We start from the raw sequence: 6997 nt of genomic DNA, 5'->3' as shown, positions 1-6997 counted from the left end.
CATATATTCGCACCCAGATAAACTGGTGAAGGAGCTAGCGGTGGTGAGACGGACTATGAAGGCCCCAGCTGTGGGAAACAGCAGAGGGGACTGCCATTGTCCCTCTCTGACCCTGCCTCCACAGACAACGTCACAAACCAGCGACCTGGGTGGCCCTGCCCTGGTGAACAACTAAGGCTCCGCTCCTCATACTTAACAGGCACGAAATAGATCAAAACATGGCTTAAGAACAACTCAGAGCCCCAGAGCCGATAAATCTAAGTGATGAAGAAGTAGCCAAACTTTCAGATGCACAGTTCAATATTTGTATTTCTTGAAGTGAAACATCTTTTCAAATTCTAAAATGAAACTAAAAATGATTATTATTAGCACTGCAAAATCATAAAAATGTCAGGTGAAATTTTTAAATTTGTTTTCATGTTTTCGATTTATAAAATCTGATTAAGCCAATTGTAAATAATTGAGACAATGCAACAATATCTACAAAGTGCTTCAGGCAACAGCTTTTGGAGCAATGTTCTTATTAAGAGTCTACTTTTACTCTATAGCCATTAATTCAATTTGTTTCATTTAACATGTAGTGATGTATAATTTGGGTAAATTTTCCTTAGAGCCCTGGCTGCTGTGGCTCAGTGGATTGAGTGCTGGCCTGTGAACCAAAGGGCCTCTGGTCTGATTCTCAGTCAGGGCACATGCCTGGGTTGCAGGCCAGGTCTCCAGTGGGAGCATGTGAGAGGCAACCACACATTGATGTTACTCTCCCTCTCTTTCTCCCTCCCTTCCTTTTTCTCAAAACAAATTAAAATCTTTTTAAAATGCTGTAAGTCTTCATTTGTATAAAAAAGAAAATTTCAATTTTCTTATAATATGTCACCATCAGGTGATTTTTCCCACTTCTTGTCACAAACAAAATGGAGAGCTGAACACAGAGGTCACGGGCTCAGCAGCCTGCAAAAGCCTGCCTCTGGGAGATCCCCATATGTGAACAGCAGTTGCTGTTCAATGGAGAAGAAATGGGACTAATCAGCCCTTCATTAAACCGCTCTTGTATAATGGACTTTAATTTATACTGGGCCATATTAAATATTTTAATGAGTGGAGGCACATCCACCCATTACAGGATCCATCTAACAGGATCCCCTTAGGTGTGGCCATACTATTGGTGAGTTTAATTTACCATCAATCTGTCATTCATTGGGTCAGAGCAGGATGTTTAAGACAATGGCTGCTTTGACCACGGGAATTTGGGCACGGCAATACTCCTGTGACGAAGGTGAGACAAACTTTCTGTCCTCTATTTTATGTTCAGTAACACCTCTTGTACACTGAAAACTACAAAACATTGTTGAAATAAATTAAACAAGACCTAAATAAGTAGAAATATAGATAGTGTTCATGGACCATAAAGTCTAAAAATTTTTTAATGACAGTAGCCCCTAAATTACTCAAGCAATTCACCTAATCTCTCTATTTCCCTGTTTACTTCCCGCATAGTCATGGTCCTTAAGTTGGTATGATCCTGCCGTAAGGATAGACATTTAGGCCAGTGGAATAAACTTCAGAGTACAAAAACAGGTCCTCAAGTTTTACTTTTTCCCAACAAGGGTGCCTAGAAGATAATTGTCTTTGTCTTTCAATATTTTTACTAAGATGTGGCTGATTGTCCATCTCCTTACACTGACACCACCTAAGGGTTTATTGAGCTTCTTGGGTATGTAAATTAATGCTTTTCCTCATATTTGCAAATTTTCAGTCATTCTCTCTCTTAATTTTTTTCTGCTTCTTTCTCTCTCCTCTTCTTCTAGTTCCCCCACTAAGTGCATGTCCGTGCACTTAACATGCCCCGCGTGTCTGAGACTTCATTTATTTTTCACCCCTTTTTCCCTGTTCTTTAGATTGTGTGCTATCAGCCTGTCTTCAAGTTAACTGATTATTTCTTCTCCCAGCTCAACTATACCCTAAACCCTTCGGTAAAATTTTTATTTCAAAAAGTACAATAGCATCTTTCCACTCCACAATTTCTATTTGGTTCTTCTATCATCTCTCTTTATTAATATCTTATGTTAAAGAGCTATTACCATAAAATGTTTCTTTCATTTCTTAACTGTGTCTTTTTTAGGTCTTTGAGCATAACTCTAATAGCTGCTTTGAAGTCTTTGTCTGCTAACACCAACATCTGAACCCGCAATGGCAGTGATCTATTTTATGTGTTACACTTTCTTTTCTTGTTTTTTAATATTTCACAATAGTTTTGTGGAAGAGAGATATTTTAATCAATATAAGAATTTGTGATAGTGATATATTTGGTTTGTGATAGTGATATATCTGGGGTTTAAGCTTTTTGACATTTTTGTCTGCTTATTCATTTGTTCAGTGACCTAGCTGGCAGAGTTGGTGAATCTGGGCTCCCCACAGTGTACAGCTCTGACGTCACTCATCAAAGGACGCAGCTTTGGGCATGCATGCATTCTCTGTGACCCTTAGGAATGATTGTGATTTTAGCTGGGCATTCTTGGACTTTTTACTAGTCTCCTCTTTAGACTGCTAACTGGTTTTCCTCCATTGGTATCACAGCTATTAGTTGTTTTGACAGATCCCTAGAACAAAAGTTGTTTCATGGTCTGAACCAATTGAGGTCAGGCTCCTTGGCAGGGTTCTCTAGTCTTCAAGCTTTTCTCTGACCCTCCATTGGGCAGCTCCTCTGCACTGCAGAGCAGAACTAAAGGCTGATATGGGAAAATGCTCTCCACTGGCTGCCATTTGGATCCTCTCTATGGCGCAGGATCTGCTACTCCTTGCGGAGTAGTAGCCTAGTTGCTACTACCTAGTATAAATTTTCTTATAACCCAGAACCAGGAAAGATGAGATATTCCAATATTCACAGGCTGCCAAATCCACCCAGATCAGTCTACACTATGAAGCTGGGGGAGCTGGGAGATGCCACTTGGCTCAGTCCACTGAAACAACTTTTCTGTAACACAGAGTTATACCTCAAAAGTGAGTTATACCCTTACGAGCTGCCCACCCATATCTTCCATATATGGTAAGAGCGAGGAATGGGGAAATGGGTACCACCACCTGGTGGCTGCCATGGTCATTACTTTAGGCCATATATGACATAATAGGTTTTAGAAAATGGGAACTTTCAGAGTGCTAAAACCACCATGACTACCTCTTCCTCACCAGGAGGCTGCTGAAACAGCTGATTCTCTGGGTATAGCTGTGGGTTGCAGGTACAGGGCCTATCTCCAGTGTCATGGCCCCCAGTAATCTGAGTTTCCATAGATTTTGTTGAACAAATGCCTCTCAATTTGTAATAAGCACTTTTGTCAGTCTCAAAAAAAACTTTGAGTGATTGTTTTAGATAATTTTGACCTCCTATGTCTCATTGAGAGGAAGGTTTTCTTGAGTTTGTCACACATTCTTTCCTAAAGTCATACCCTATTATCTTTTTTAGATCTTCTCTTTCTGATACCCGAGAAGCCCAGAAGATTACTGCAGTAGGTTAACCATCCCAAATGTCAACTATGTCACTTGACAAATGGTACCAGTTTTTATTGTTAGATATTTTAAGTAATAACAGTTTTAATAAAATTAACTTATTGATTACACATTTAATACATTAACCCTTCCCCTTTTTTATTTCTTTGCATTTTATGCATTATCACTTTGACTTGATTATTCATATAATCAAGGTCCATTTTATTTCCTAACTCTTATTTTGCACTTGAACTATTTTTACCTGACGGATTTGTGTATGTCCTCTCTAGATGTCCCAAATTAAGTCTGACCAGAATTCTACTCTATTTTCTACAGTGGAGACACTATACCCTTTGCCCCAGGGCTGTCTCCATTCACCCACAGATTCTACCCACACCCTTGGGTGGAAAAGGGGAGACCCTCCCCACAATAGATGCTGGCTTCCCAAATTGTGGGGGTATCTAGGACAAAAAGAGCAGGGGTAATCTGTCCCTAGGTGAAGGGTGAAGAACTAGAGACAGGGAGATATGTTTGGGGTCTAGGGCCAGGAGGAGAATGACTGAGCCACTGGTGTAATGGAGCAGTCTCTTCTTGACAAAAAGAGAGTCATGGGGCCCACACACCCTCCTGGATAGCTGGAGGAAGGGGACTGATCTGAGTGCCAGCTGAGGTTGGTAGAAAGGAAGTACGTAAAAAATTTATTTCGCACATGCAAAAACTAAGCTCCCCAATTTTCAGTGGGGAGGGCAATATGCCCCCAGGCCAGAGCACAATGAATGACCCCTAACTGAACACATACCGATGGAGGTGGACTGGTGCAGAGGATTAGAGTCAAGGTCACTCAGAGTCTCTGCTGCCCTCCTCCTGTTTTCTCACCCTTGGGAACCTCTTTTCCCAGGTGTTCAAGGATAGTGTCTCCACTCTACTCCAGTGGGTTGGAAGTCCTTCCTGGAGTCTAAATTCTGCAAGACAATAAAGCACTTTGCCAACATGAAAAGCAGAGTTCAGCTTAAAGGAAAACTGTTGCTCCCACTGCTGCCACAAGCTAAGTGGAAAACTGGGTGGGAACAGGGACGGAGTACGGACCCTCAGTCACTTGAAGTTGAGAGAAGAAATGTGTACGTGTGCATCTCTTTGTGGAATGACCTACCAGGCTTTTGAATCGATCTGTACCACTTGAGGATACACTTCCAGAAGGACTTTCTTAGTTAGGCCTGGGAGCCTAACTGACAGCCCCAAGAGTAGACATAATTATTTTGGAGTAAGGGCTTCCCAGCAGAGACAAGAGTGGTCAAGATGGCAAAACCCTGTCCCTAAGATGGAGAGGAGTGCAGAGGAAAGTTGCTCACCCTCCTCTCCTGCCCCCACCTGGTTGAATGATCAATGTCCATCCTTTCAATGACACTGGGAACTGAGCTCCCCAATTTGTCCTACAAGTTAAAAATCCAAGGATGGTAGAGTAGATAGATAGATTGGAAATCTATCTATCCTTCAAATTTTATTCAAAGTCTTTATCTATTGTGACCTAAGTGCCCATCAGTAGATGCTTGGATTAAAACCTGTGGTACATTTACACAATGGAATATTATACAACAATAAGAAAGAAAGAAGTCCAGGGACAAGAACTTTTGTGACAGCATGGATGGCATTGGAGACTATTATGCTAAGTTAAGTAAACCAGTTGGTGAAAGACAAATCCATACGATCTCATTTACAAGAGGTATCTAATGAACAAAATAAACTAAGGAGCAAAAGAGAACCAGAGACATGGAAAAATGGAACAGACTGACAGATGCCAGAGGGAAAAAGAAGGGGGGAAAGTGTGGAGAGGAAGGGAAAGGGTTAGTCAAACAATTTGTATGAAAGACCCATGGACAAGGAAATCAGTACGGGGACTGGCTGTGGGAGTGGGGTGGTGGGCTGGGTGTAGGGAGCAAATGGTGAAAAATTGGGACAACTGTAATGTAACAAATAAAACCAAAAAAGAAAAGAAGTGTGAGGAAATGTTCCAGAAAATATAGCAAATAAACACCAATAATAAAAGATAAAATATATAAGAAAATTAGAGAATTAATTCGGGAGCTCCAACAGCTGACAAAAGGGAATTCCAGAAAGAGAAAAGAGAGAGGAGGGAGTTACCTATGAAATAACGCAAATATTCTTCTCAAAACTGAAGAACTTGATTTCTAGATTGGAAGGACAGACTAGTGTCTAATCAGGGAGGGAAATAAGACCCATACCAAGTCACACACCTGAAATTTCCGAACTCCTGGGGTATAAAGAAGATTCTACAAACATTCAAGGTATTGGGGGGGTAGGAGTAAGGGGAAAACAGGTCACAAACAGGAGAATATGCTGATGGCTTGAAGTGGCTGTGATGTGACAGACGGGGCACTCGGGGTCCTTCTCACAGATGCATACTGCACACTCCATGCAAAATAGGTTGTGGCCGCAGCGCACTAAGACAGCAGTCACCTCACTAGAGAAGCACACCATGAAATCCCGCCCACACCAGGGCTCCTCAGACCTCCAGCCCCTGGAAAAGCCCCTAAGTGGCTTTCCAGGCAGGTGTCTTAGGAGTCTTGCCAGCTAGGAGGAGGTGGCAGGAGAGCTGTGCACTGCCTGAAGACTCAGCAGGTGTCTTGGTGGCAGAAGAGAAGAACAGAGAAGTGGGCACTGCCTTCTCCTGGCCTGCCCACAGCCAGAGTAGAGGGGGTGGGGGGCAGCCTGGTCTCTGCCACCCCCTAGCACACATCTTGCTTGTCCATACTGTAGACAGGAAACAGGTACCTGCGTTGGCCAAAGTCCCCACCTTGCCCACCTAAGAGTGGGGTCTCAAAGCCAAGCCTGCTGAGCACTCTTGGATGCAACCCAGGCTATTCTGCTGGAAGGTGGAGAGGGGCTTGGAATCCAGCGGGTGCACCCGCCCAGCCTCTGAGTAGCAGCTGTCGAGTACGGAGTCATAACTCCCCGCCAGGAAGTCATTTTCGCTGTTTATTCCAGGGTCTTGCTGGTATACACAGCACCGTGTGTCTTGATCTCCTCGCCTACATGTTCCAGATTGCCTGGGTCACCCGTAATTTTGAACAACCGGTTGTGATTGCAGCCCTGTGTGATAGTGTATATCTTGGTCTGCTTCTGGGCGTACTTAATAGTTGCCCCCTTGGGGCCCGCCACCAGCCCCACCACAAGAAAGGACCGCCGCCCGCAGGCAGGGCAGGCGCCACACCAAAGGTGGCCTCACATCATGAAGTGCTCCGCTGCTGAGATGATTTCCCTTAAAAAAGGGGGAAAAGCCAACTGAAGGGCACTCGTTTTCCTCCAGCCCTCAGTTCTTTGCTCTCCCTCTGAAACATCCTAGTTCTCCAAAACCCCCATTTTTTCCCCATTATTTCAAACACCACTAGATTAGGCATAACGAAACAAAAGAGGAGGGAGAGGTTGTGGAAGGGAAAAGCGCTGTCCTTAGGTTAACAGAACCCACTGTTCTCTTAAAGTCTGTTGTGGAAAAATTTAT

The 6997-nt window shown here is 43.3% G+C and overlaps 1 pseudogene; it reads right to left on the bottom strand.

Annotated features, from left to right (window-relative positions):
• Positions 1–5778: 5778 nt before the first annotated feature.
• LOC119047025 (RNA-binding protein MEX3A-like) overlaps positions 5779–6997 on the bottom strand; it is a 35743-nt pseudogene continuing 34524 nt past the window's right edge.

Source organism: Artibeus jamaicensis, unplaced genomic scaffold (genome assembly GCF_021234435.1).
Source record: "Artibeus jamaicensis isolate MK-2021 breed Jamaican fruit bat unplaced genomic scaffold, CSHL_Jam_final contig_466, whole genome shotgun sequence".
Classification (NCBI taxonomy): Eukaryota; Metazoa; Chordata; class Mammalia; order Chiroptera; family Phyllostomidae; genus Artibeus; species Artibeus jamaicensis.
This window is presented reverse-complemented; position numbering and strand designations above follow the sequence as displayed.